Source organism: Ambystoma mexicanum, chromosome 14, assembly GCF_040938575.1.
Source record: "Ambystoma mexicanum isolate Mex_15411 chromosome 14, UKY_AmexF1_1, whole genome shotgun sequence".
Lineage (NCBI taxonomy): Eukaryota > Metazoa > Chordata > Amphibia > Caudata > Ambystomatidae > Ambystoma > Ambystoma mexicanum.
In genome coordinates, this window is record NC_090940.1 from 304319808 (window position 1) to 304343742 (window position 23935).

The following is a 23935-nucleotide window of genomic DNA, read 5'->3' on the forward strand; positions in this document are numbered from 1 at the left end:
GTGCTCTTTATGTGCCATATCATGTGACAGTTAGTTCACCAATTATAGACTGAGAAGAGCTGGCTAGGTTTCATAACTGTGCATTTTAAGGAACACTTCATTCCGTTCAGGCATAGCCAGGTAGCCTACAGTTTCATAACTCCTAGACCTGCCTAGCCTAGCTCGGAGACTCCGGGTTTCCATGCTCTGAATAGGCTGGGCCGTTTAGGGAGGTAGACGCCGGTTATAGCCTCTTACCAGCGTCTACCTGCCTACACGGCCTATTATAACCACAATATGCCATCCACAGCCAATGAAAAAAAAGAGTGGTCAATATTGTAATTGGTTATTTATAACGCGCTTAATTAATGCCCAGAGGTTTCGAAGCGCGGACCCGGGGATCGAACCTGTGTTGCTCTGCGTCGTCTCGTTTCCAATGCTTGGCGCCTCCAAACACTTGTGTATAGGCGCGTTATAAATGCCATATCATATCATATCCTAAGGCGAGCGCATTGCCCCTGAGTTATCCTGCCGAGACTATACGTGAACCACTTGAAACTTAATGATAAAGCTTAGGCTGTGGGGTTCTACCACATTTCCAAAGAATCCAAAGCCACCCCTCCCCCCAGAAAGTCCTCATGAGGGAAGATAAATAGGTAAAACCATAACTATGGACCACCATCCACACCGCAGGTCTTTCGCAGAGGGGACCTGTCGCTACAGACCCCATCGCCTGAGACTCTGGTTATAATCCACCCAAGGAAGCAGCCTTTGTGGTCAGCAAAGCTTTCAATGAAACCATTCTGGTTTTCTTATTAAGGTATGAACACAGTACACACACCTTACACACAGAGGTAGTGTACACTGGCACGACGTGATGACATTGAGATCAGTGATACAGCAGAGGAGCCCTGTGTGACCATTTTTGGGAACTTGGTGTTCTGTGATTTAAATATACTTCGATCGCTCACCTGGACCTGGGCATACAGCGGTGATGCTGTTCCCCTGCACTTTCCATGACAGAGGCCAGCTGGTATTCTTCTGCAGGTACATTCTAACAGTAACAGGAACTGCGGCTGACATTTTGAGAGTTTGATCATTTGTAATATCGTTTCATGAATTGCAACTATTTGACAAACATCGTACACACATGGATGCATCAATCTAACTATGTTTTCTTGGATTTTACATAAAAATAATGTAAAAAAATATAACAAAATGTGAAAAATGAGATTAGCATAATTTCTCAATCATTTTTGGTGAGAAAAACCTTACAGCGACGATCCAGGTGCAGGGAGCCCCCCTGAGGGATCTCTATAGCAGGACGTTCACCCAACTATGTGAAGGCCAGATAAAGGTCCGGCGTTTATGCCACTTTTTGAATTTGGGAGCCTCATCAGGGAGCTTTTATGAATGGGGAAAGCTTCTCCGGGGTCACAGTCCTTGGGCAGCGGGCATCATCTCTTGAGACCTAGCTTCGGCAGTATGCCGGAGTCGGACCGGGAACCAAAAGTGGCCCTGGAAAATGTTTCCAAAACGGCCGCATATTAACATATTCCAGAAGCTTTGCAACAAATTCTCTACTTCATCCGACTCAAGAGGCCCACAGTGCAGCGGCCCACCGGGAACCCTCCAGAGTTCCCTGTAGGTCAGTGCACCACTGGCGAGGTTGCAGTGCGTGAAGCTTGCAACGATCCCTAAACCTAATATCCTTGGGAAGAAGAGGAGCTGGCCAGAAGCAAACAGTGGTCAAACCTTTTTTCTGAAATCCACAACAGGAGATTGACAAGAAAAATAAAACTAGAACCTTTGCACCAATGGAAAATGGTACAACAACCGCACGCGCAAAAGAAACAAAGACCAGTCAATGTTTGACATCCATCCTTAATCGCCATTGGGCCTTCGGCAAGAGCGGAGCACTCTTTAGCTCCAATGCCGCGCCAAAGCGACCCAGAAGCTCCAGATGATACGTCTATCATTTCTTATTGCTCTTTGTGCCTTAAGTGCATTTAAAGGATCATAATTGTTACATCCTGATTGCCACTGGGACTACGGAGCAGGTGCGCTCATTATCTGAACAGGCGTCTGACGGAAAGCCGTTCCAGCTAGAATGGCAACAGCCCTTGCGCGGTGCGAAGGGAGCCGAGGTAAGCAATTAGCCTCAGAATCGCAGCAGAAAAACAGCTTATTTCATCAAAACATATTTAGCGGAAACACTGGGGCCACGGATCAGGCTCAATGGGTTTATCCAACGAGCCACAACCGGGAGCTTGCCGGCTGAACGGCGGTCCTTGGTCTACCTGCACCCGCCATTGGATTTCAACTCTTCCAATGGGGAAAAGGGGTGGACATGTACACTCAAGAAAACATATAGCAGGATGTTTTACTGTGATGCAGAGGTGGCATCTTACGAAGGGTTTCCACTGCTGCTCCAGGGGTAACACTCCACACAGCAGGCCACGTGTGTGCATGGCAGTGTAACCCCGTGCACGTGCGCTTTGTCCCTCCCACTGCTTGCACTGTAACTCGCTGGGGGATTGCACTGGCTGCGGTGAGAGGCGTAACACTGCTGAGAAGAAGCCTTGCACATTGCAAGTCTAGCGATGCACGCCCCCCTCCCTCCCCTCCCCATGTCATGATGTGGAGTATCCGGGATTCCTGCTGTTCAGGAGTGGCTGGAAAGGAGACACGATGGCAGAAGGCATACTTTTCCCTTACTCCCATCCTGCTTTCACTCCCTACCCCCGGCCTTGCCACTTCTATCCTTTTTCTCTTTCTCCGCGTCTATTTGTTTCTAACATTTTTCTATCCAGCTCTCTATCTGCATGTTTCTTTTTCTTGCTTCCCGTCTTCTTCCCTTCTTCCTTTCGATAATTTCTTTCATTTGTTCTCTTTTTTCATTCTCTTGCTTACTCCTATTTTATTACTATCTCTTTTCCCGTCTTTCTTTCCGTCTTTATTTCTATTCACCTGTTATCTTTCCTTTTTTTCCACTTTCTCACCTCTCTTTCTCTCTCTCGCTTTCCGGTTCTTTCCCTTTGTTTGGTTGTTACTTTCTTTCTTCCTCAATGTTTTTCTGTCCTGCTTTCTTTTTCTTCCTTCTGTCTCTTTCAGTGTCCATTTCTTTCTCGCTCACATTCTCCTATTTGAATTTTCTTCCCCCATTCTCCTTTCTCTTTCCCTCTTTATTTCAGTCTCTTTGCTATATTTTCCTTCTTTCTCTTTCTTATTCCGAGCTTATTTCTTTCACTTTCGAGTTAGCTCTCTACTCTTTCCTCTTCTTTCTATTGCCTGTATTTCCTTTTTCTGCATCATTTTGTTCTTTCTCTCCATCCTTGTGCCTTTCTTTCGACCCTTCCTTCATTCTTCCTTATTTCTTTCCTTCTTTCATTAATTCTTTCATTTTTTCTTTGGCTCCGTTGCTTCCTTCTTGTTTTGTCCTGCCTTCTTTCTATTTCTTTGTATTTTTTTTATTTCCTTCCTTTCTGCTTCCATTCTTTCTTTCACTCTTTATCTCTTTCATACTCTTATCGTTCATGCGTTCTTCGTGTGATCTTACTTTCACTCTTCCTTTAGCTCGTTCTTCCTTTCGTGCACTCCTCTTTTGCTCTAACTCCTGCCTTTTTCTTTTGTTTTCTCTTTCTCCCCCTTTAAGCAGGATACAGTACTTTGAGTGTGGCGTGTGCTATGCGAATGGTGATGGCAAAAAGGTTTAAAATCAAACGCTCTGGTACTATATTGCTTTATTAATAGCATGCACACGTATGTCAAATATAACAGTTAAATGAAAAGGGTACATATCCAAGCTTCCCAGTGCATTGAATCTGACCCCCTTCTCAGTAGAGATGGGCCGATAATGGTCTCTGTTGTTTCAGCAAAGAGCGTATCCGACAACAAAACGTATCCCACTCAATGTGAAAGAAACAGAAGCATAACAGCAGGAGTTGTATCTTGCATAGCATGCAAATAACACATTGGGATAATCATGAGCGGCACATTGCTGAAGGGTAATGAACTCAATAAAAATATAGAAATCACCCCAAAATGAGCACTCAACTGGACTCCTGTGCTCAGCCATTTTAGATGCTGAGCCTCTATCTTGTAGGAAAGCAAACACGGACCAGGGAGTTATCACTGCACTACATAACTGAAACTGACATGTATATCTAGGTGTATCTCTCTCTCTCCCCCTCTCGCTCTCTTCATGTTCAGTGCTGTGATTCAATGTGGCCCTCTGAACGTGTTTCCTGCAGAAAAGTATACGGCGGATACATTGAGACAGCAGTCAAGTTGCTCTAATCACTATCTTGAAAACAAAACAGAGTTCTTACAAGTCTGCTGCTGTTCTCAAAAATACCACTGGAGCCTCATTCAATGTTTTAAAGAGCAGCTATGCACCGGAGTGCCCCTTTAAAGTGACTCAAGCCTGAGATAGATCCAGAAAAGAGAAGTGATGGAGTTAGTCCCTTCTCTAATAATGTATTACTTTGTTTATTTATTTAAAATTTTAAACAAAATGAACTTTGTGTCCATGTATCGTGGGACCGCGATACTGTACGATATGCCAATAACAGATGATAGTCCTATAGAGGTGCAACTAACAAAGAAAGATAACACAGAAAGAGCAAGGACAGAGTACAAATATAATATCAATAAATATAAAAGTTCAAGTGAAAATAGCAGAAACAACACAAACCACAGTAGAGTTCAACAAGAGCCCAATAGGGGGCTGGATCACTAAGTGGGGTCGGGGCAAAGTAAAAAGAAAGGTTTCTAGAGCTTTGTGAAAAGCAGGGAGCTGCAATAAACCTGAAATGAATAGGCATCTAGTTCCACAGCTGTGCCACTGCTGTGGAAAAAACATGGCGGAAAGATTGTGTCTGGGTGAAATGTTGGTATTTCCAAGCAGGGTATGTCTCTGCTCTACATACACCTAGGACCAGCGGAGACCCTAAGCTTCTCGGACAGAAACTCAGGCTCCCTTATGGGACATGCACTGAAAGTCAAACAGCAGAGGGGTATCCCTACAAATTATCCCCACCAAAAATATCGCGTACATATGGTCGTCTGTCTTGCCATAGGTGATATTTTTGGAGGGGATAATTTGTGGGAGTGGGGGTTGCGGGGATGTCCCCCGCACATTAAAAATAATGCGGGCATTGCGGGGGTGTCCCCCGCAGGGTCCATGGCTCAATAACGCCGCAAGAATATGGCAATATTTTTGTATCGCAATATTTTTGCGGGGATATTAACACATGGAACCTAGCAGAGCTTGCATTGAACACGGAAGTTAAGGGCCAACCAGTGCAGTTGTTAGCGAATGGGAGTGCGGTCCCCGAACATAAGAAATCCATGGGCATATCACACAGCAGAGTGAAGGACAACGTTAAGGGGTGCAAGCCAGGAGGCAGGGAGATCCGAATGGACTGTATTTCGACCATCCTCCCTGGACCACACAGGTCTGAACAGTCATATCAAAGTGGGTGCCACATGTTAAAAAAGGTTGAATTGTCTTCAAGAGATGAAGGTGATACAATCAAGCTATTGAGACACGAGAAAGATGAGTTTGAAAGTCAAGTGAAGAATCCAGTGTGAAACCTAATGATTTAGGAAAAGAGACTAGAGTAAGTGGAGCTACCTACTGCAGTAAGTCAGTGTTGGGTAGGCACTGGAGAGGAGGAAGTGAAAAAAGGTAAAGTCAGTTTCAAATGGGTTGAGTTTTAAAGAAAAGAGAGACTTCAAGTCTTTAGTGGCAAGGTGCCCCTCTGTAAGGTGAAGTATTTCGACCGTCATGACACCCAGAGATCAAGCTGCGTGTTGTTTGCATATTTATTTATTTATTTATTCACATTTGTTGAGCACACAACAGCCCAAAGGCATCGTGGTGCTGGTTACAGACATTTTGTTTCTTAGTTACAGAACATATTCTTGGTTACAGTTGCGTTGACATTTGCAGAAATGATGGATTGGGATTAGTTGAAGAGGGTGGTTTTTAGTTTTTTCCGGAAGGCTACGAGGGAGTTTTCAGCTCTGATATCAGCAGGTAGTGAGTTCCATGATTTGGATGCTATGTATGGGAAACCTAACCCACCCGCTGTGACTTTGTTTATGTGCGGGGTGTGTAATAGGCTGGCGTAGCGCGGCCTGACTGGACGTGTGGAGGTGGATTTGGTTATGGTCTCAGATAGATATGTGGGTGTTGTGTGGGTGAGGCATTTATGGGTGAGAGTGAGCATTTTGAATGTAATGCGTTCTTTGACTGGGAGCCAGTGTGCTTCTTGTCTGGCATGGGTAATGTGGTCTCTTTTTGGGGTGCTGAGTGCTGCTCTTAGAGCATTGTTCGGTTAATGTTTTTAGCTGAAGTACCTGCTAGGAGGGCATTACAATAGTCCAGTTTAGCACTGACGGTTGCTCTGGCTATAGATAAGCAGTTGGGTTTGGAGAGGTATGGCTTTATTGCATTTATAAGTTTCATGGTGTAAGCTGAGGCGGAGGAGATGGCGCTGACTTGCTTTGTCATGGATAAGGTAGAGTCAATGTGAACCCCTAAGGTCTTCACAGAGGTAGACACAGGGGTGATGGTTTTGTCTATGGTGAAGTTGGAGTATGATTTGTCGAGTTTGGCTAGAGTTGTTTTTAAACCTAATATAATGATTTTGTTCTTTTCCCCATTTAGGCAAAGGCTGTTGGCTGCCATCCAAGGCTGGATGGTGGAGTAGATTAGGTTCAGAGCTTCAGTGTCTCTGTGGTATACTCCAGAGAGTGGTAGGAGTACCTGGGTATCGTCAGCATAGTTGGTGTATGCAATACCCCGGGCGTCAAGCTTGTCGAAGAGAGGCTTAGTGAACAAGTTATATAGAGTGGGAGCTGTGCAAGAGCCCTGAGGGACCCCACAGTGGATGGTGGTGGGGGCTGCGTTAGCAATGTCGGAGAAGACCTTCATGGCCCTGCCATCGAGGAAAGAGTTGACCCGACACCACATACTCTTGTGGATCCAAGGAAATGTTAAATAACATGGGATATGGGACTGAACCCTGGGGAACCCAACACAGTATCAGGGTAGTGTCATAACAGGAGATCCCTATATGGACCAACTAACTACATCCTGGAAAGAAAGAGGATAACCACATCAGGATGTGACCACCCGGGTCCAAAAGGGACAAGATGGAAAGCAATGCACCAAAATCAACCCTGTCAAAAGCCCATCCAGGTCACCCATGGCATTACCCACCACCTGAAGTGCAGCTGTCTTGGTGTTCTTGTTTTGGCAGAATTCGGATTAATAAGAATGGAGCAATAGCTGAGAATAAAGTTGCTTTTGTAAATATAGAGAATGGGCAAAGTTTTAAAGAGAGCTGAGACGCCTGCGGATATCATGTAGTTGGCTGAAATAGAAGAGAAGCAATACAGAAGCGATGAAAAAAATCTATTGAGAATACAGGAGTTGGTGGGTGAAGATGTAAATTTGAAGAGTAAAATGAAATGAAAGAAAATTATGAAGATTGCAGATGGCCAAAGGAATACTATTCCATAGTGAAGGAGTAGTAACTGAAAAGAAGTAACCTCCAATCAGAGAACAAAGGAACCGCAGAACCACTAAGAGTTTCTGATTGGCAGAGTGAAGGCATATCAAAAAAGGATCCCGTGCCATGAAAGACCCCATGACAAATGACCTTGATTGTTGTACTCGCTGTGTTATACGTATTTGAAGGTGCTTGACCAGAAAGGGTTCTTTTGCGCTCTTAAGAATAGGGTTCAGATTATGCCTAGGGCTGTCCTTTGCATTGTCTGGACTAGAGTGTCCAACTGGGAACTAGTGGCATACAAGTCTACTCTAATTTGACACTCAAGATTTGCAACCCCTGTGTTGGCAGAACCCCTGTCCTTTGGTACACTCAGCAAATTGGATCGGTTTGAATTTTATAGAAGCATATTGATTTTCCAAAGTATTTCATGATTTTAATATATTATGGTTGTATTGCTGCTTGTAATTGGCCTTGAAAACATGGTCAGTGAAAGGCAACAATGGACACTATAATAAACAAGGGTGATATCTGCCAACATAATACTTATGATGTATTTAAGAAAAATGCTTTATGTAAACTTTCTGCCCTTGTAAGAGGTCCCAGATGTGGGAGTTTGATTCCAATGTTCTTAACACATTTTCATTTGGTGCATGTAGATGATGTGCAATGGCAACAGGTGCATAATGGCGATTGGGGCTCAGCTCCACCCACCGGGCAAAGGCTATCACTCATCCTTCAGTTCAGGTGCAATGAGTATGACCACATGATTGGCAACTGTCTACAAGGGCATAGGCCCTTCAAGCCCAGTGTCAGAAGCACATTTGGGTGCCAGGAGGAGGCTGGCACTGGCTACTGAGGGGGCACAGGCATTGCAAATGATTGAAGGTTGATGGCAGCAAGAACATATCATTAGTGGAAGGTCATTAACATCTTCCACGATTTAGCACAAGTAATCCACTAATGTAAGGATAATGCGGCACCCTAGAATCTGACAACACAACTGTGCTTTAAAATATACTTTGTATTGGGTCTAATCTAAATAAAATGTAGCACTTTCCTATTGGGCAAAAGAATAGACATGCACAGTGCTCTTAATTTCTGATCGCCCTGTGCACTTTTCATTTCTAGCAACCTTTAATAACAGACTCTTCTCAACAGATGATGAAACGCTTTCCTTTGCTACTATGCAGTGAAGATGTCCTTCAATTTGGAGTTATTTAGTCACTCTCTATAGAGAGAGTGTACTTTTTAATCAGATATGTTCCCTTTAGTTAACCCTGGAGACACATTTCTGCACAACACAGATCCAGAGACTCAGTTTACCATTGGGAATCCTTTGCTTAAGGCAGGGTCTGGGGAATGTTGAACAGTTGGGAATTACTTTTTTTGATGCACCTTCCCCTTTAAGGGTTAGTTGGAGTTGGCAACAATAATGTAGGTGATACTCAATGAATGTATATGACTATATAGGCCGTCATTATGAGTTGCCCGGTAAACTGTAAAAGTGCTGGTAATAACGTTTACGGGCACTTTTACCGGACCAGCCAACTACAACTTTGCTGGCAGGGATGGAGGATTTTCCTGCAGCTAAGAACAGGACGTACATCTGACCCCTTCTGGAAAAAACTGCTGGTATTACTGCCACGATAATACAGTTGCTAATGTGGGGATGAGCCTTTAATCACCTTAACCCAAACAGGGTTAAGAACTGTGCACTTAAGAAGCAAGTGCACAGTTGTACATAAGCAAGTTTATTTTTATTATACAAAAGCTCTGGGAAGCGATTGGATGGTGTTGCAGGTCCAAACTAACCCAAGTCTCAACAATACAACATCAGTTGGCAGTTTATATACCTTTTGCAACAATTTAAAACACCCCCTAATACTTTTATTACCATCCACCCCAAACATGATTGGACAAAACCTCTTCTAAGAAATCCCATCTTTTCCCAATTCTTCCATTTCCATTGGCCATACTTATTTTCATTATGATCTTCAGATCATATTCAAAACACACCTCTTCTTGGGGGTTTGTCCATATGATGTCAGTGCATGGTTAAACATTGGTAGTGAAAACATAATTCATTGCTAGCAATAACTAGCCTAAGGCTTTTAACTTTAAGTATGTTTGCACATGGTCCTGTTGATGTATTTTGGCAAAAAAGAGGAAGGACTGCATAAACATGATTTTCTTTGAACTATAGATTGTGATCTTCATTCCACAGACTCCAGGTGCCTTCTAATTTATCCGGTCACATACAACCTCTGATGACCTGGAAGAACACTTAACCGTCGGACTCTGGCCTCGAGCCTCATGTTTATTACCACCAAACAAATGATTACCCCCTTTTTGAGATTTTAAAACAAAGGACAAGATAACATCTGTTCCCTTGCAAGGACTGTAAACCTTGCCCTGTTTGTACAACCTTATTACTAGGTAACTAATTATCTTTTCCCTCAAGAATGTCCCTGCTACTTAGAATGCATGTGTAACAACTAACCGTGGAGAAAAGCACCCCATTGTATGGATTAGTGTTTGTGTTGCATTTGCAGTTTTAATATTGTATCTTTCTTCATGCATGAAGATCTAATATGTATAACTTCTACATAATTGTAACACTAGAAGTAACATATAATTATCTCACTTCGATTCATATGGATTTGCAACACTATCCGAGTTTTGCTGCCATCCCCAGGAATCAATATGGTGTGCGCAACATGAATCCCTCATAATAAAGCGGACGCTCCTTGACCACCCTGGCATTCCCCCCTTTAGTTAATACTTTAACTAACAAATCATAATAATCTTCTTGGGGAACATCTCTACAACCATCTCACACCCCGGTCTCAATATGAGCATACTCCTCTGCTGAATCAACCCAACTCCCCACCATTTCCGCAATCTACCCGCTGCTCTGCACAAGCATGCCAGTTTGGTGGAGGAAGCAAAACAGCTTCAGTTTTGAGTACCCGTATTGGGATGAAGTAGAAGCGACCCTAGCCTTGAACAGGGTTAAGATCATCATGGCTGCACCTGTTGGTACATGGGCAGAGCATCAATGTAGAATGAATTGGCAGGAACAAAAAAGAATAAGTAAAAAGTCAAAGATTGGCATCAGAATCTTCACAGCAAAGCTCAACCAGGGAGGTACCCATGAAAAATAAAGAGTCAACCCATGAGTCGTCTGTGATCCGAGCCTCAGTTTCCAGGATCACTTTCAGTTTATACAGAGCAGCAATAGTTCTGGTGAGCATGCCATTTTCAATGTCATTGGGAGGCACAAATCTAAAGCAGGTACAGCCCTCCATTGCTGTGAAGAGGTCGAGTAGGTACCGGTTTTGCAAAGTTATGAGCCTCCGTGCCTGTAATTCTTCCTTAATGGCACTAAACGCTGACTCTGAAGTGTTTACAATGAGCAAGAGTTCATACCTGGTCACCTAAAGCCATTTGGCATTTGCCGCTGCTTGCACGTCAGGTGCCAGGAGATAGTTAAAAAATGTGTTGGTGTGGCTAAACAGCCAACATTGATCAGGAATGTCTGCTAAGGCCTGTGATGATGCTGCTGAAATGTAGTTGGGCCTTTTCTTTTGTTGTAATTTTCTGGAATTTCGCCATCAAACATAGTCTCTGACTTGTCTATATACAATGGTAAAGGGCACGCAAGGGGAAGCAAGGGGCACAGGTAATGAGGGAGGCACATATGTAATTTTGGGCATTGGATGGGTCTCTTTGACCACCCCGGCACTGGTAAAACCAGCAAAACAACCCTATTGAGCCCTATGGTACTTCGTGGAATGGGGATTTACTGGGGTTTTGCCACTTGGAATCTGCCGGTAATTCTGGCAGACCAAGTGACGGAAACTTAATTCTGTTTGGTGGTATCCCACTGGCATTACCAGTGGGATACCACCAAACCTGTAATGAGGGCCCATATCTTTATTATCACCTGGATAGATTTGGGAGATTTCAAATTTCCCCCAAATCACATCAGTGTCCTTTGACTATGTGGGAATTAATACAATTATACATTAATATGAAATGCTAGGGATCTACTCTGGATGCCCACCCCATTAATAGGAGGAATATATTAATTCAAACAGATCCCCACCAATGGTTTGTTCTGTTGGACACATTTACTCACTTTAAATCTTTCCGGGTATATGCACAGGAGAAGTCAACAGGCATTCTGGGTCATCTCATTAGAAGCAACGGGACCTGGTTATTGATAGTACTCCAAAAGCCCTTATCCTCTGGTTATGGTTATGGATGGCCCCCAGTCTCAATCCTTCTGTCTGCCTCTTATGATGGAATGCCCCAGCCCTCCTCCTTTTTCTGTCCAAATGTTAGTTCCACCTTCCTTCTGGCCTTCTTGTCGCCATCAGTTGGTGAATCTCTCTAAATCTGTCTAAATTATGACATGCCAGCTCATTGGTTGATACTCCTGATTTGGTATCTCTTTTCTTCTGTCGACACAAGTCCTAGCCACTTCCCTCTAATTGCTCCTTAGGCCGCTAGGCCCCATTTCTGGGAATCCTTGCTCCACCCACCTGAAATGGTATTTTTGAACAAGTCAGATATGAGTTTTAAAATCTTCAACATGTCACTTTTCTTCAATTTACAGATAAGAGTCACAAGCCACATATTTCCAAATTGGTATGACCATGCCAGTCGCAATGACCTGTGTCTGGTGTCAGCACATGGTTGCACATTCAAATGGCAGATTTCCCCCAGAATGAATTCAGTTTGAATCTTGATATTTCACGGGCATGTATCTGATTCAATAAGCTACCATATTCCCGACTCTCCAATCCGTAATTTTTGCTGGGAAGCTACAATCACATTTTAGCTTTTAACTCTGGTTCCCAAGATCAAATTCTGAGGGATTTCCTACCACCAGATATGGCTTTTTCTGTGTTTTTCCAGAGACATCTGAACCATATCTGTGTCTATTATGGTTCCCCAGTCTATGAGCAAAATATGCTTCTCCATATAATCCTGTGAGACCCTCTACATATGTGCATATTATTCATTCAATAAAACAGCACCTTTCTGTTTCCAGCCCTGTAGGCAACTTCACCATCTGTTTTTTGTTCACCTAGCCTGCATTAAAACCATTGACATTCCTTCATGGCTAATGATCTAAACATATGCTTCCTTATCTGCTTGAAAAGAGGGGAGTAACTCTGCCCCTTGACTCATGTGACATTCTCTGGTGTCTGTCAACTGTCAATCAACCCAGAACTCCACCACAATTTGAATTTAATTTCAAGTATTATACAGAGTTTAAACATCCATGGGCTGCATCTTTATTTACTCAGTGTTGGCCATTTCACCCCAATAACCTCCATCACAGGCACACGCTCCAGCCCCTTCCTGGCTCTGTTGAGCTTCAAAGAGTTTCCAGATAGAGAGGTGAAGGAGTGTTTGACCTTTGTGGTCTGATCAGGGTAAAGGTTTCTGTGGGTGTTCCACCACAGGCTGACGTCAGTCCTTGTGAACAGAAACAAATGCTTTTAAATTCTGCATTTTTATTTCTTTACATGAGACCTGCTTTAATATTTGACATCACATCATATGTTTTTCTCTATCTTCATGCCATCAATGTCCATCCTTGCATTATAATGTATAATCAAATTACTCTGGCAATGGAGTTAGTTTCATGTTTAAATTGTTCAGTGTTCAATGCTGTAGAGTTCACAGATTTTTCCATGGCAGCTCTCTGCTTTAGGAAATGTGCACGTTAGTGCATCTATTATGTTTAGTGGGAAGTAAGCCTCATTTCGGCCTTGTCATTTGTACTGGGAGGAACCTGAAAGTGTCCTCACCTCTTTTTCCCCAGACTCCTCCTCTCAGGTGGCCAGGGAAAGGCCACCGCTTTTGGATCCTGACCGTGGGGGTGGATATGCAAGAGAGGATCACCTGGGTTAAGGGAACTTGGGGAAGGCGGAGAGGACATCCTTAGGGAAGACACAGTTCCCCCCCTTCCCTTTCATAATGAGACCTCTATCCCTAAAGCCTTTGTGGGATATTGTCAACCCCTTCCCTTCTCCTCCTTTCAATCTGTTCCCCAGAAACACCATCATAGTAAAGGGACGAGGAAGAGACCAACTAGGAGGACACATCATCATTTCATGAACACCCATATATATATATATATATATATATATATATATATATATATATATATATATATATATATATATATATATATATATATATATATATATATCAGAGACCAAACAGGTGAAAAGGCTACTTTTATTAAATCAGACAATTCCAAACACCACTCTGGTTCTGAGAAGAGGAAGTGGACTATGGAGGCATACCAGAGGAACAACCAGGCATGTCTGTAAAATGAAGTCATCCAGAGTCAAGCAAGAGAACTCAAAGACCCACACCTGGGGTCGCTTTACACACCTGATGGATATAAAAATGACAGCGATTCAGAGGGAGAACGAACAGGTTGGAGGAAAGGAAGCTGGAGACCCAGGAGGCTGGAGCAGTGCTAAGCAGGAGAAAGGGATGCTGTGGTCATGGTAGGCAGTGTAAGGGTCCAGAGGTCTTGCCATCCGCCTAAGCGGGTCTCGTGGGAAGAAGCAGTGGAGCTCCCTGTGACTACTGCTGCCGCCAAGAGAAGACAGGAAAGTGGGCGAAACGTGCAGTGCAGACCGTGAGAGGAAGGCAGAGCCAGGAGAAGCCGGGAAGCAGCAGAAGCCTGGAGAAGCCCATTGTGAAGGACACGAGGAGGAAGAACGCTGCCGCGTGCGACCAGTGAGTGTAGAGCCAGTGTAAACTTTGACTGCAGCGCTCCGGTAACGTTTAGCAAAGTCCTTTGCTGCTGCCGAGTGGAAGGCAAAGTGAATAAAAATACAATTGAATGCCAGAACTATTATTGAAATAGTGAATGAAGTGCAACTGAAGGAAGGTGCTTGTGAATATTGCGCAGAGTGAACAAGTATTGAAAGCAATTGTGAATACAGCACTGAGAAAGAAGCACTGAAAACATTTATGAATGCCTCACAAAGTCAATTGAATATTCAAGAAGGAAGCAAAAACAAAGTAGTGCCTGAACCAAGTAAAATCAAAGTCAATAGAGTACTAAAAAGGTACAAAGTTGGAAACTTAACAGTGGTCCAAAGTCCACAGGGGCCCAGACATGGCAAACTGAATGTGAAAGGGATTGGTGTTGGGAAGAGCCAGAGATGTGCTGGCAAGAGCCAGAGAATTACAAACTAGGATAATAAAGTGCATGGTGGCTAAAGCAGCCAAGGGACAGTGTCTGGAATATTGGACAGAGAAGAATTAAATAAGCATCACTGTCAGATGGAACCCGTGGCTAAGTGTTGATGAAAGCAGTAAGAACGGGTATCGGTTGTGTGGGATGTGTGGTCCGACAACTGAACCTAGACCAAGTACCCTAAGTGGAAAAGCCAATGAAAGCATATTTGAAGTCAAGCTTATGTGTTGCTACATCTTTGTCTGAAAACTGAAGTTAAGAAGCAGAACTGCGTTGATTTTGAAAGCGTGAAGTTTGAACTCCTAGGGGAAGGAAACCCTGACTTGGGAGGTGTCCCAAGGAACTGTGTTATGTTGGAAGCAAGAAAGTTTGAACTCTTGGGGAAGGGAATCCCAGTATTTTGAGAACTATTTTGAACTTGGAGAAGGGGAAGCTGATTCTAAGCCAAGAGCTGGAAGAAGCGCTCAACTTTCTTTTGAACACTATTCTTTTGAGACCGACATCCCTACACATTGTATCCATTTAGACACATACAGAGACTTAAGTTGGACGTCATGACACAGACTAACTTTGTTTTCTTTAGGTACGGAAATCCCAGTTTAGCAAAGGGCAAGTTAGGCCTTACCCCACCTTAAGTTTTAATTTAAATAAATCTACTTCGAGTACAAATTTGAATCTGTTGTCTGTGTCTTGCTTCATGAGGCTTTCACAGTACACAGAGCACAATTCATATTTTTCTTTGTCTTTAGACTATACTGGGATATTTGGCAGTTGAAAGATCAATGCCAGCATTTTCGTTTGCTAGCCAACAATGCACTTTCTATATTCCTGAACCTTTGGGCCTAATTAGCCCGCTGCAGAGCATTTGTATCATGATGCTGAAAATACCCCACAACCAACAGTATACATGAGTATTTTGAAAGATTTCTGTGATGCCTGTGTCCAAAACATATGTCAGAATTGTGTGACGGGGTGGCCTACCACAAATAATCAGACTGACTCCTGAATATCAGTTGAAAGGTGTTTATTTAACATCTCAACTGTCAGAATGGGTAATTCTTCTCTTCAATCTCTTGGGGTTTTAAGGGACTGGTGAATATTGGCGCTAGGGTCGTCCCTTTCCTCTCTTGCTTCCCCAGGCTCGGGATCCCCCCTTCAGACGTCCCTACCGGGTTGTTAGTGTTCTACTGATCCGTAACCCCAGACTGTTTCTTCTCACTACGACTTAAGGTATTCTCCCTAAGTCGTTGGCTATCTGACTCCCTAGGGAACTTCTAACTCTCCCTCTCCAATCAATGGTTAGTTGCTGGGAAATAGAGAATGGTGCCTTCTTTCACCCTGCGTCACGTACACTCCTTCCACAACCTCTCACTCCTGACCCTTCGCTGTACAAATCCCTTCCCACTGTTCTCCCACCACGTCACTGTCCCTTTCAATCTCTCACTCCGTCTTTCCACCTCTACCCTTCGATCTTACTTCCTTTCTCACCCCTGTTCTTATAACAACTGATATCTCCCACTACTAATCTACCTCGGTTTCCTCATCTCCCTCCTTCCTCTCACTCTACTTCTTTGCCTCTGACTATTCTTCTAATCCTAACTCTTCTTCAATCCCGCACCAATAGCTACTCCTGTTCTCCCACTCACTGTCGCTCTTCAAGCTATTACCTCGAATACTGTTCCCACCGTGCTACTACCACTAACTCTCTCTACTACCTTCCAGAACACTCAAGGATATGGTCCTCTGCAGACCTCTCTGATTATTATAACCCCCTCAGGAATATGGTGCCCTGCTCACCTTCTGTACTAGCCCCTGTTTAACCCTCAGGTACACCCAGGGATTTGGTGCCCTGCTCACCCTTCTCCAACTAACTCCCACTCTACTACTAATAGCCTTTGCTCACTACTCCTGCCACCTACTACCTCCACTCCCAACCATTACTACCGCTGCCACTACTACCTCACTCTACTACTCCTACTGCCAATCTACCTCTACTGCTCACACTCCTCTCTCACACAAACAATCTACAGAACCCCTCCTTAACAATATCCTCCGCACTCCAAAACGCTATCGCCTTCACTGGTCTCTCGGACGTCCACCACCTTCTCCTGTCCTTGTCCAACTAACCCACACTTGCACATTCACACAGGCTTACTTAAATAACCCACTCCGTCCCAGGATTGGCCACTTATCTTACCCAATAGCTTACTTGGCCCCAGAGGGTGTGACAGAAGATGGCCAAGGCAGGGCTTGAAAGGGCTACTAAGCCCTGCTCCTTTTCCAACATTGACCCTGCTGGGGACCTGGTCCGCTGGATTCTCCTTAAAGCTTGTAGGCTTTTGAAATTAATGATTGCCCAGATCCCTGGTGGTTTAGTGGGTAAGGCCTCATGGGACCTTTAATACATTTCAAACATGGGTTAGTGGCACTGCTATCTCCTTTGCGCCGGCTCCAGCTGACTCCGTCAGCTGGTGCTGCATTTGCAGCTGGTGTTGTGAAGCTTGGTGGCACCCTGTGACAGGAATGCAACCTCTGCTTTGCTGCTTTCCTGTGTCCTGAACCACTCTGTGGCGGGTAGGCACTGTCTTCTGCAGCCTGGATGCCACGGTTGTTGCAAGTAAGGAGGGGTGGGGAGGGAGTCTGCCTGCACGCAGGCACAGATAGGGTGGGCCCTCTCCTCTCTTCCCCCTTGACAGGGCCACAATGGTGACGCTGTCACAAATGTCATTGTAAATTGCTTTCTTGAAGCTGTGCCCACCATATATGCCAGCATTGCCTCTGTAAATCACTTTAATGAATCTACATCCATAATAAATGCCAGCATTTCCAGAGTAAATCACTTTGATGCTGCACCTGCAATATATCCAACATTGCCACTGTGAATCACTTTCACCAAGCCACCCTTAAAATCCATGCCAGTGTATCAACTGTAAATCACTTTCAGGAAGCTGCACCCCCAATAAATGCAATTATGGTAACTGTAGATCACTTTGATGAAGCTGCACCCACAATGTATGCCAGTATAATCTTTGTAAATCACTTTCATGAAATGCACCGACAATGAATGCCAGTATGGTAAATGTAAATCCCACCCCTGAAGTTGCACTCACAATATATGTCAATATGGTCATTGTAAATCACTTTCATGATGCTGCGCCCACAATTAATGCCACAATTCCCAATATAGCACTTTGTTGATGATGCACACACAAAATAAGTCAGCATTGCCACTTTCACTAATTTTCCTGATGCAGCCCCCACCACCAAAACACATGCAAGTATCACTCGTGCACAGACACATACACACAACACACGCACATAGTCAGTCACACAAACACAGACCCACACAAACATATACGTGCATGCTTAGATTCACTCACTCACATGCGCACACACAGACACACACACAATTTCAAACTCTTACACACACTGGCAGGGGTGTTGCTAGGTCGGGAAAAGTTCTGGGGCTATCCCAATGTCAGGACTATTAGGACTCGGGGCTAGCTAGCCTTTTGGTTGTAAACCCTGAGCTTCTATCTGGGGCTGCAACCGAAAGCCACAGGGCTTTAGTCCCCTCAACCCTCCACCCCCAGACCTTACCAACGCCTCTGCACACTGCAATACATTCAAGCAAGCATGCACACAAACACATTTTTTGGTTTGACTTACCTTTGCACGCTGCTGCTTCAGTCTTCTCTCAATCTGGGCAGGACAATGTCAATGCTCCAGAACAAGAGGGATGCCGAGCATGCTCTCACTAGGTTGCCTAGTGACCAGTGGGCAGCAGTATGAGGCCCCTAAATGCTGTAGGGCTGGCGCTGCTTGCCGCTCACGCCTGCAGGCAGTTTATCTAAAGGCGGTGCTTTGCTGCCAGGCCAGTCCAGCAGAAGGCTGTGGGTGTACCATGACTGAAAGAAAGGGATCAAGGGGAGGGTGACCTCCCCAATCTATGCACTGAGGCTGCCACAGTTCCAGCGGCCATTTGGGCTGCTGTCCCAAGAGGAGACCTGCAGCACCTCTGTTACTGCAGGCACTAGGTGGAGTAACGAGGTCCATCCTATAGAAAGCCATGAGAGCTTCGGTTTAAATGTGCTCCTCATATCGCTCTATGAACCGGTTTGGAGGCAGGATTCAGGGAGGAAAGCGTCAATGAACTCCCCACCCTGCTTCCTCCCTTCTGTTACTTTGCAGGCCCTTTAGAGATGAGCAGAGCTGATGGGCCTGAGGCTTCGGACATTCTTCAAAATATGTCAGGTTTAAAAAAACAATGTATGCAGGGGTGCTCTCTGAATATGTCATATACACGTGTGTATGTGTGCCTTGTGACAGAGTCCCATATCTGAGGCTAGGGAATTGGACTGGGATAACCATGGGGACTTCCACCCACTCTCTTATGTAGGCACTGGAAAAGGTTAATGGGGGATTGCCATGTTCCCCAGTCAATCCCCAGCCTTATAGGTATTCCCCGTAATGCTGTCCATGAGGAATCCTAGAAAGACACGGTCATGGCACAATGCTGGGAGTTACAAACAGCCTATGGAGCCAAGACCCTGATTGTCAGAGTCCCCTAATGCTTCTGAAGAGGACTGGTTCATTGAGAGATGTGAGTTGCCACCTGCCACTCATCGGCCACCTGTGAACTCAGACCTGGTACCTTCACAAGGCATTGTACATCTCAGAAATACGAATTGTTACCTGATTTTCAGGCGAAGAAGTAGCCGCTAGCAAGCAGCTGCAACAGCTGCATTCCATGCTGAGGAAACAGCATGGTGGGCAAAGCAGACATAGCCTTGAATGGCAGAACGGGGGCTGCTTCACGAGCCTATACGTATCTGGTTCTGAAGTTCTAGTAATGGGGCAATGCTCTGTATCATAAGTCCCGGCCTCACTTTGCACACTCCTGAGACACTTTAACCAATTTCATGTCCGTGATCCCCTTTCTGTAATGGCTTGGCAGGCGAAGAACGATGGTCTGGAGGGTTGCCCAGAGCAATGCCAGAGGTAAAGACGGGTATGCTCAGACGTGGGTCCCATGCCTGCTGTATCTAGAGACCCAAGCTACTCCTCACTGATGAGGCCCAACCAGGCTGAAACATGTTTGGGGATGCTTGTGGTCTTGTGCGTAGGGGATGTGACTTAGTAGTTCGGGCTGGACTGCCCCTTTGGGGGTGGGACCAAACCTGATTTGCATATGGTCTTTCCCCCTTTCTGTAATGGCGTGGCAGGTGAAGAACAATGGTCTGCAGTGTTAACCAGAGCAATGGCAGAGGTTAGGATTCATTCTAAACCTTGCAGCTATCACCTCTTTTGTGCTGCCGTGGTCTAGCCAACAGGGGAATAAAAGGGAATGGGAGGCAGGAGGCAGTGTGGGAGGCAGGAGTGCAGTCAGAGAGGCATAGACTAGTGCCTAGTAGTGCCGCAAGGTGAACAGGCAGAGAGATAGGAGAGCGGCGACAGAGAGGGAGAAATCAACACAGATGTGGAGAAGGTAGGAAAGAGTTTGGAACCGGAGGAGGGAGAAGTCAGAGTAGAGCTTGGGAAGTAGGGAAGGGGGCTGTTCAGAGGAGGAAGAGCTGAGAGCAGAAGTGGAGGAAACTGAAGTGGGAGCAGCAATTTAAGTGGTAGAAGTGAGAACAGAGGTTCAAGAGGCAGAGCCATAGCGGGGCAAAAAAAGATAGAAAAGGACAGGATAGGAAGAGGCGGACAAGAGGTTTAGCGACGAATAGGAAAGAAAATGTGTCAGTCAGGGAGAAAGGACGAAGTGTACACTTGTGTACGAGTGTGACATAAATAAAATATCATATCATATCAAGGAACTGCAATGTGGTGTCCCTTTGGGATTGGTGCTGGCTCCCCTACTTTTTAATGTATATATCAACCCTCGATTGAACTTGATCGTGTATTCTGGCTTGCCCACACATAATCATGTGAGTGAGACAAGACAAGCTGAATGTCTCAAGTTATTTCTCAGACTGTGTGTTGGCCATCGATGCATGCATGCTGGCAACAGTATGAAAAGGAAACAGATTTTGGTTACTGCCAAGCAGGCAGGCTCACGGTCCATGCACCGAGAATAGGCCCTCGGTCCCACTGCCTAGTTTAGAATGTGGGTGCTCTGGTCGATTCCAATCACTCCCTGTCTCCCCTAGGTTAGTGCAGTGGTAAAACCGTATTTCTGATCTCTACACCTCAAAAGGAGAGCGTCTCTCCATTTGTATAGTTCCAAGGTAGAGTTTCAGTAAGTAATCGCTTTAGTTGTGTCTTTTCTGTCTTGACCTGCCCGTACTCCAACTAATCAGACTTGAACACCTTCAGATCGTGGAAAGGCTGGCTATTTCCTAAGTTCATAGGTCCTGTCTCCCCAGCACCGCGACCATTGTACTGACTCCCTACTGAGGACTGTGCTAAGTTGTATGGTGCACAAAGTCACCATGATTTTGGACCCCAGGTTCTTAGCGGCAAATTCTACAAGTATTTACCATAATGTACACTTTGATCCACCGCTCAGGTGCTGTGATACAGTCAACCTTTCTGATGCTGTTGTTGACCTTAACCTCTAGAATGGTAATTAACTGACATGTTAGACTCTTTCCAGTTGATCACAGCAGGTGAGAATGAGAACAAGTCTCTCCACTACTTCCTATAACATTTGCGGCCTCTCCTGGACATGGCCTCTCGTGTCCTCATCAGTCTTTAAATGGTGCCTTTGGGAGAGCTTTTGGCTAACCACAGTATCAACACCCACCAATCCCCTGAGGACATCATACTTTATTGATAAGTCAAATAATTATTTGATTTAAAAAATTAAAATTCTGCCACTTGCTGGAGGGGCAAGGATTACCCGACGCCGAACACATCAAAAAGATGAAATCTAAAGGAATGTCAAGCTGGCAATCGAAAACAGGAAATCCACCCGTTTCCAAATACTTCCGGGGGTCGGGGTTTGCATCCCCCTCGCACATGGCAAATCCTTCAGATTCGACCAATGAGCACACGCTGTCAATCCATGCATGTGGACAGAGCCATTAAAGGCAATGCATAATTAACGAAATCAGCAGTTAAGACAGCTCGTCGTGTTAACGCTTCTGCTGAAGAACTATCCTTGAAAATGACAGGTGGAAGGCTTGATGCGTGGGACAGGCTGACCTGAACGGGAGGGGGGAAGGGGCTAAACGCGATCAGCCTGGACTCCAACCCTTGCAAAAGCATCGAGTGCTCTCCCCCGTACAGTTGATGCAGTGCAACAGAGGTGGGTGGGCCAGCTATTCCAAAATTCCAGCAGGAGTAAAGCGTTGTCCAGACAAGACAAACATGGGCCAGGAAAGAGTACAGGATAAGCCAAGAAAGAAGAGTGAGGCACTATAAACCCCAAAGAGTGAGAGTGACCATTTAAGGCCAAGAAAGATCAGCAGGTGGGAGGAAGAGAAGGACGAAGAACTATGGTCCTAAGTGAATCAGCGAAAGCCTCATCTGCTGATATATCTTAAACCTAGGGGTTGTTTTGGGCAGAAAATAAGCCTAATGTATACTATGACTTGGATTTCTAATGTATACTATGACTTGGATTTCTAATGTATACTATGACTTGGATTTCTAATCTATACTATGACTTGGATTGGAGTCCCTTTGTTGATCCACTTTGTCCTGAAAAATATCAATTTAATTCTTAAAGAGTTAGATGTGGCGAACATGAGAAGAAGAGGGCCTTTTATGCTCTACTCCATGTAGGCTCCATTCTCCACTGATTTCCCGCATGGAGCAGAATCCACATGTGGAGACTTCAGACTGGAGCATTTCCAGCAGCATTTATGTATTTATTTATTTGTCGGTTTATATCACGCCAGAGACCACAGGCATCAGGGCGCAGAAGAAGAGAAGAATCGGAATGGAAGGCTAGAGTCAAAAAGCCAAACAGGTTACTCAAAGAGAAGAGTTTTCAGACGTTTTCTAAAATGTAACAAATTTGTTTCTGTACGCAAATCTTTTGGTAGTTTATTCCATGCCGTGGTGGCGTGCATGGGGAAGGATCTTCCAGCTCCTCTGACACGCCTACTCTGTGCACAATCGTTAGTACTTCCTCATTAAGTCTAGTGGCTCTTTTAGCAGTATGCACTTTCGTCCGATTTTTCAAATATCTAGGTGCTTGTCAGCAGCACTTGTGTACAATAGTCAGGGCCTTAAACTGAATCCTGGCTTTTACCGGTAGCCAGTGGAGACTTCTCCTATGCTCCGAGATAGGCTCATCACTGCACCGTAGCCCCACCCACAGGTGGAGGGATTTGATCCTCCTTTATATGCCTGATTCCCGCAGGCTGCGGCCGCTTCTTCTACAGGAATCCAATGACAATGATGGTGACCCATAGCTGACCTACACAACCCACCCGTGCGTGCATGGAATAGGTCAGTAAGTATTCACCACATGAAGCAGGGACAGGTGTGTGAACCAAGGGACTGCTTGCGTTTTCTCGCCCATCACTGCTTCATGCAGCAAATCATGAGAATCAGGAGGAAGGAATCGGACACACAGACGCTATCAGGATCTTTCTGATGGATTCTCTGGCTCAAGCAGAATGATCCCCTACATGAGTACAGATGCCAATTTTATGCAGACTCTGCCAATGCAAGTCAGTGTTAGATTGTCTTAAAAGTTCTGCATGCCACCATTTTGTCTCCTTTCATACTTACTTCTTCCCTGCTGCTTGCACTCCCATGCCTCCTCTGCCATTCCCCACCGGATGCCAAGCCCCCCGTCTTTTATTGTGGCAGTGTATACATCTTTTCTGCTGGCCTGTAGCTGGGCCCAGTGCCACAAGCAAGCTGCTCTCCGAGTTTCCCCTTGCCTGCACCTTCCTTTGGACAGTTACTTTGGGACTTGGCATTACCTTTGGATTGCGTCGGTGGTCCGCCTATCCCCAATTTACCCCACCAGCCTCCCATAGCTGTCTTGGAGGTGAGGCGGCATTGGTGTGGTCTCTCAGTGGGTCATTGGGGTGGGGCGATGGCCCAGACAGCTGGCTGAAGTTTTATGGGGTTCAGGGGATTAACATACTGGTGACACAGTTTACTTTTGGGTCACCCACATCTTGCCACACACCCTGCTCTGGTCAAGTGCTGATTATGTAAATGTTGGGTGCCGTGAGCTCTACCGGCTGGTATGGCCCACAATGCTCAGCATTATCGCCTAACTGTGAAT

General features: G+C 45.0%; 1 protein-coding gene across 1 annotated transcript in view; it reads right to left on the reverse strand.

Moving 5' to 3' along the window:
* FOXN3 (forkhead box N3) overlaps positions 1-23935 on the reverse strand; it is a 1349433-nt gene that overhangs the window by 900949 nt on the left and 424549 nt on the right. The gene's annotated exons all lie outside the window — the stretch shown is intronic.